Consider the following 7404-nt stretch of genomic DNA (forward strand, 5'->3'; position numbering starts at 1 on the left):
ATGTGAGCATGGCAAGCATCATCCTACATCACCCCACCCTATTATCAAAGGAAAGACCATGAAAAATCTCATGGACAGTTTTTTTAAAATGCAGTACAATCTGCTTTGGAAGAGTTCAATTACCACTGCGTAATACTCTGCATGTTTATTTGCTGTATGTTTCCCCGCCAAAAATTCTCTTTATCTGTGTTTCTCTGAAATTAACATTAATAACGTGGCCTGACAGTTGTATAAAGCTTAAAAATTTGCAACTCTCTTCCCATCTAGGTTCTTATTCAAATAAGAACCTAGATTGGAACATAGGTAGCCTTTGCCCTATTTTACCCATAGGAAAACTGAGACTAGGAGAAGCAGGTGCTTTATGCATGTTCATATTACTCCTAAGTTTTTGTAGAGGGACCCAAGTGCTGAGAGAATTCCAATTTATGCCATATCTCCCCCACGTCTCCAGAGTATCGGAAGTCATGAAGCAAAAAGAATCTACTGGGGAAAAAAGAAAAGCCATGCAAATCATCTGAAAATCTGGGTGGGAATATTGAGTTTCTGTCCAGCCTATTGGAGCTTTTCTGTTATTTTCATAGTTTCTGTGGGAGGAAATATAGACCCAGGTGGTGAGAGAATTCCAATTTCGTTATTCACTGAAGTTAAGCTAAAGAACATGCTTAAGATTATGTGAGTATAGACTTCCATTATTCTAGGGATGTCATAATGAAGTGGGGTAAGCCTTGTCCTTCTTGGTCTCAGAGAATAGAAGTAGGATCGTGGATACAATTTATAGAAAACAAAATTTCAGTTAAACATAAGGAAAAAGTTTCTAACAATTACATCTGTTAATGGAATAGATGATTTGGGAATTCAAGAGCCCTCTGACCCTGGAAGTCTTTAATTAGCTTTATGGTGGTGCTATGGAGGGGATTGGAAGCAAACAAGAGTAAGGAAGAACTGAAGGACTTTTGAAAATCCTCCCAAATCTTAGAGTCCACTGACCTGAATGTCAAAGGCAGCATCTCTACCAGAAATGTTCCTTGCCTTTCTGTGATACTGCATCATATAAAGTAGGTGAAGTTTGTTAAGAGAATAAACAAATAATAGAGTGATACAACTCTGTTGTCTAGGGCTGCATCTTGGACCACTATAATTATTAAGAGGTCAGAAGTCAAGAAGTGCCATTGCTCGATTAGGAACTCCACATACAAGCGATCCCATGACAATCTTCGTGCTGAGATGGATGGTCCCACTCTACCATAGAAACACAGCTGTTGATTCTGTTTGTCTTTGACCTTTGAACAATAACTGCTAGTGTTGGTAAGAAGGATGCTTTCAATAATCACACACATCCATCAAATGTCACTGGCACTAGGAAGCAGGGTCACCTATCATCTCATTAGGCAAATGCCCAGGTCCTCTAGACCCAGAAGCACGGCACAAGCCTATTCCCATCACTTTGTTTGGTTTACTTGGAGAGGAATTCAAGGCTCTCTGCATATGAATGTGAGCAAGTAAGTTGATGGACGTCTAACAAACATTTTGGACCCAGAATGCTCTAGGACTAGGATGGAAGCTAGATTTAATTGCTTACTAGAAGTATTTCCAAGAATGGTTAGATTGTTTGTTATGGCTCAGCTTCAGGGTGCTCCCTTACATAGTTAATTATTAGAAAAGATAATGTCACATCAAAGAATGTCTGATCCCATGATGTGGGTACTCTGCCCATTGTATAGATTATTACTCAGAGATAATTTGTCTTTAAATGGCATTTTGGGGCATGTGTTCCCATAAATCCTTCATAGAAGATTTACCTAACAGCCTGGAAGTACTCCTCACCATATTTTGGCATTTCCTGGCTACAAAGGATACCTGTGAATGATTCATCAGTTAACCCCAGTCTAACTATAGCATTGGCCCACCTTCTTTCCAAGTCATGTGTTTCCTAAATGATGTCTTATCTGTACGTATACACTGGACATAAGTTGTGATCTACCCATGCCCACTGTGGGACTCTCCATTAATAGCTACCATTTAGAAAGTTGTTTGAGATTTGGAAATCTTAGCACATATATTATCTCATTTGATGTTTCTAATAGCCCTGGGAGGTAGGTACTATTACCTATGTTCCAAATGAGGAAACTGAGACTGAGAGAGGTTGACTTGCTCAGGGTAACTTAGCAGTAAGTGACCGAGGTGGGCTTTGAATTCAAATCTTCTTGACTCCAAGTTCAGTACTCTTACCCAATGTGCCATCTAACTACTATCAGACTTTAGGTCTTCCATAATTTTGTTTCTTCAGAAATAGAGATAGTCCATGATTGTAGCCAATGAAATGTATACTCCTTGACGTATAGGATCATTTTTAAATTTTTTTCTTTGTATCTCTGGTGATTACCAGGTTCCCTGGGGTTGTGCTTAATGCACAGAGCTTACCCAGTGTTGGTGCATTGATTAATTTGTAACCATATAGCATCAAGAAGAGAATATGGATTTTTGTTTTAGGAATCACTGAAATACTGAGCCAAATTCCCACAACTTTTTCTAGCCTGAATTCTGTGTCCTATAATATTCTGCCCTCAGATCATGGTCCATCTGCAATATCTCATCCTTTGAGGCTCAGCTTAATTACCATTGACTCAATGAAGTCTTCTTTAACCCCTCCCCCATCTAGTAATGGATGTTCTTTTTGGATTTCCTTCTACTCTGCATATTTGTGTAATCCCCAGCAGAATGTGAGCACCTTGAGGATAGGGAGTGCAATGTTTTAATCTTTCTATCTTGAGCTTTTAGAATAGAGCTTGTACATCGTAGGTACTTCATAAATGTTTGCTAGTTCTCCAGGTCAGTGTACCGATAGAATAATTCAGCCACATATGTGATCTCTACAGGCACATGCCATATTTGGGATAGTTGGAAAGAAAAAACCTAAAACCCACAACCTATAAAAGAATACGTATTCCTTCTATGGGATGCTGCTGCTAAGATACTCACATTGCCAACCATCAGCCCTTGGAACAATAGCAATGAGAACTGTAGGTTATTGAATACTCCCATTGAATCTCACCATTAACTTTATCTCAAAGTGATTGCTCCCTCCTTCATAATCCTATAGTACTTATTTTCTGTATCTCTCATGGGGCACTAACTGGTCATATCATACCTGACAATTTGTCTCATCTTCAGCACTTAGGGAAGTCAGGACCACATTTTATTTCCAGATCATTAAAGAGAACTTTTTACTTTTCTTGAAAGTAATAAAAGCCATGCTTGCCTGAGAAGCAGCATGAAGCATGATCTCTTTTGGGTGAGGGGAAGGGGCTCACTCCAGCTGGCCAAAGAATTCTCCCTTTTCTAACTTCTTATCCTTATTACTTAGTTGTTAAATGTGGTTGATTCTGTGTTTTTATGCTGTGGAAGGACTGAAGAGCTGTCGGTATCTTCTAAACTTCAAGCCTACTAAATTCAGCACCATAGGCCAAAGCACAGATGACATGACTCTAGTTATACTGCTTTTTATGCTTTTTGTTTCCTTCCAGAGTCTTGTACCAAATAGGTTCTCAAAAATTGCCTCTTGATTGATTGAATGAACAGCAAATCTCAAAAGACTATACTCCCAGAGAAGGAAAGAAAGCTCTCCTCTGTTATTTCCCCAGATGTATAAGATTCCTAAAGAAAGTAAAGAAAAAACTATCACCATACTCTAGATCACTCTCAAAAGTCATTCTCTCTCTCTCTTTCTGTCTGTCTGTCTGTCTCTCTGTGTCTTCCTCTGTCTCTCCTTCCCCCTCTCTTTCTCTCTGTCTTTCTCTGTCTCTCCCTCTCTGTCTCTCTTTCTATCTCTCTGTCTCTGTCTCTCTCATGACAATGAGGATCAAGTTGGCTGCTTTTAAAAGTGATTCATTAGAATGTCAGCTCCTTCAGGACATGTTCTAGATGATTCTGATTTTCTTTTCCATTCTAAATATATGAATTCTTGACTATAGTCAACAATTTTAGTGTGATTTTTATATATTATCATTATAATGTAATTATAGTGTAATAGTTGTTCCTCTAGCACTTAGCATGGTGACTGACACATAAGAGGCAGGAAGCTTGCTGGTTGGATCATTGATTGACTTCAAGTCCCACCTTCCACATGAAGCCTTTCTTAATTCCCTTAAATACTATCTTCTTCCTTTTAAAAACTTTCTTGTAAATTTTATCCTGATTACTTTGTGTATGCTTCTTTTGCCTTTATTATCTTCCCTGTTAGAATGTTAGTTTTGGGGGAGTAGAAATTGTTCCATTCATTGTATTTGGTTCTCCTGTGCTTGGCACACAGGGGATAGGTATATAGGAATTGGGTCTATGTTTTTTTCAATGCAAGGAACTCCCAGATGAGTAAACACCTTCTACCAATGGAAATTGGAGTCTTTCTTGAAATTTAATCTTAGAGGATTGTCTATTAATTGACTGATGTAGTGTCACAAAGGAAGTATGTACCAAAGGGAGCCCCACCCCCCCTCCAGCTAACTTTATCCACTCCATTTCTGGCTTAGGTACATACAAAGTAGGGACTTAATGCAGGGTTATTGTCTTTGGTTCTCAAAGAAGACTAAAATGGGTCAATATATAGTGTGCCAAATTGTGGCTGATCAGACTAATGTTATCTCAGAAGACTCTGCCACAGATTAGGCACAATTAGTTCGGATGTTTAACATACCTACTGATTGATTGATTGAAGTAGTGAAGAAATAGGCTAAGTCTTCTCTAGCCTTAGACACGGTCTCAAATTACTTGGAAAACCACAGAAGCTGAAGTCAGGTTGGTTTGATGAGCTGTTAGAAAGGTTAGAAGCAGACCATCTCTTCATCAAAAAAGCTAAAATCAGAGGGTTTTGGCTCCCTAATGTACAGACAGCATTAAGCCACAATGCAGAGGAAATCACTAGCTGTTCTCAGAAAGATGGTCTCAAGGAGAGAAGGAGCCATAAAGAGTTCCTAAGACATGCACAAAGACATTTGATCCAAATCCAAGCCAATGGCTCATTAACATCAAATTAAAACACACCTCAATTTTCATCAGCAAAACCCAGTGTGAGTTTTATTAAACAAACCTTATTGAAATGTCTTCATAAAATTCATGCAAATTGTTAACAAATATAAATTACACATACAAATAAATACAAATAATTTATATTCTAATTTATTCCAAGCTTAACTCAGATAATTAAAGGAAACCTTTTTTTATTACCTTTTATGGGGACTTTATTAGCACATTGCTCACAGCCTTTGGTATGGGGATTCAACAAATGAGCCCAGAAAGACACTGGGTTGGTTTATCTGCATTTATTGCAGGAACTGAGACACTCAAGAAAGTCAACTGATATTTTAATCATCAACTAGTACACACATACAAGGATTCTGAGTGGGAAAGCTTCATCTGGTGAAGGTTCATTAGAGGGGTCTGACCACTTAGCTGGTAAAGGGCTGAGCTCATCAGATAGGATATAAGCCCCACTCCTCAGACACTGGTAATTGCGTGACCCTGGAGAAGTGACTGAAACTTTGGACCAACGTTTCCCAATGTGTAAAATGAGAACAGTGATCCTCTTATTGTGTTAACTCAGTATGAATTTTGTTATGAACAAAAGGTTTTGTAAAGCTCTGAGCTCTATATTGGGTCCTTATCAGTCATGTCTGACTCTTCATGACTACATTTAGGGTTTTCTTGGCAAAGATACAGGGCTTACCATTTCTTCTCCAGCTCATTTTATAGATGAGGAAACTGAGGCAAATAGGGTTACTTGTCCAGGATTACACAGCCAATAAGGGTCTGAGACCAGATTGGAACTCATGAAAATGAGTCTTCCTGATCCCTGGCACTCTATCCACTATACTACCTAGCTTCCCTCAAACTCCATATAAATGTGAATAATTATGATGTTAGTTGTACGAGGCATAAAAGTTAGATTACATTCAAATCATCAACCTATAAATATCACTAATGGGATAGATCCCACTGTCAAGTAAACATTTTGGGTCTTTCCCTTTGCAAATTTCCTTGGCATTTTAAGGTCTTTTTGAAAAATAAGTGAGCTATTTTAGAGTATTAGAAAAGCAAATTCTCCATAGTATTTTACTAAAGTTGCACTGAAAGTAAAATGGATATCTCTCTTTTCACTGGTATAAATGTGTTCTGGGAGAGAAAAATGCTCTAAAGTAAATTTCTGCTGTGTGAATTTTACTTTCCTATTGACTAGCTTTATAAAGTTAAGGATGTGTTCCATTATTTAAAGATTGGCCACATGGATGTGCAAAATATTCACAGTAATACAATATGTTGATTTAATCATTTCACTGCTAAAGGGCTCCCTCAATCAATAAAGATTACAATCTCTTTGGGAATTAGCAGCTTGTATCCATGGATGAATATGGACAAAACCAAATTACCATCTAGTGACCAATTTCCTGGTGAATATATATTCATCGAGTAGCATATGTAAAGAAAATGTGAATTTTCAGATCAAATATTAATAACACATAAAAGCACATATTAATAACAAATATTAATAACACAATACTAAAACCAGTCTTTGTAATGCTGTGATCTGTCCCCAAACAAGTCACACATGAAAGCACTTTAAGTGAAATTATCATAACCAACATTTGGCTGTCAGATGGGTTTTTCTGTTCCTAAAACAATGGTTATTTAATTGATAAGAATTAATAGAAAACTAAAATTATGAGCCTAAAATGACCCTGTATGGTGCTGATTTTGTCAGACATCATTCAAATAATGGAGTTCATCCACACAAAACATATAAGCTGGAAGTTCTTGTAGTAATCATAGGAAGTGAGAGCACAGGAGGCATTGAATCTAATGTTCAAAGGGAGCTGGCATCATTCTATATACTTTGATACCTGGATGAATATGTGATCTGATTAGTGATAGCATTTCCTTCAAGGATGCAGATCACAAGTGCTCCCATCCTGGGCAAATCTTGTCCTTGGCTGCAGACTCCTAGATGAACTGTGCTTGTATCTAGAACTGTTGACATGTCTATTCAAATGGACAGACTGTCCAAGGGCTCTCTTGCTTTCACTAGAGGACAAATCCATTCCCTTGTCTATTCAACCATCATGGTGGTCTTGCCTTCTATGATACTTCTGTGCAGTTCTTTGTAGATAAATTGCAACTTGATTATACCCAGTATGTTCATTTCTATTGCTCTTGGGAGTGACCCTCAATTATAATTTTTCAGAAACTCTGTTTTTTCCATATCTAGTAGCTAGATAGCATCATCAAAAGAATGTAGATATTAAAAAAGGTTTTCTTTTTTTCCCTTTGGTTTGTCTGTTTTTTTTTTAACTATAATGTTTTATTTTCAAAATATATGCAAAATAGTTTTTAGCATTCACCCTTGCAAAACTTTGT

Source organism: Sarcophilus harrisii, chromosome 5 (genome assembly GCF_902635505.1).
Source record: "Sarcophilus harrisii chromosome 5, mSarHar1.11, whole genome shotgun sequence".
Lineage (NCBI taxonomy): Eukaryota > Metazoa > Chordata > Mammalia > Dasyuromorphia > Dasyuridae > Sarcophilus > Sarcophilus harrisii.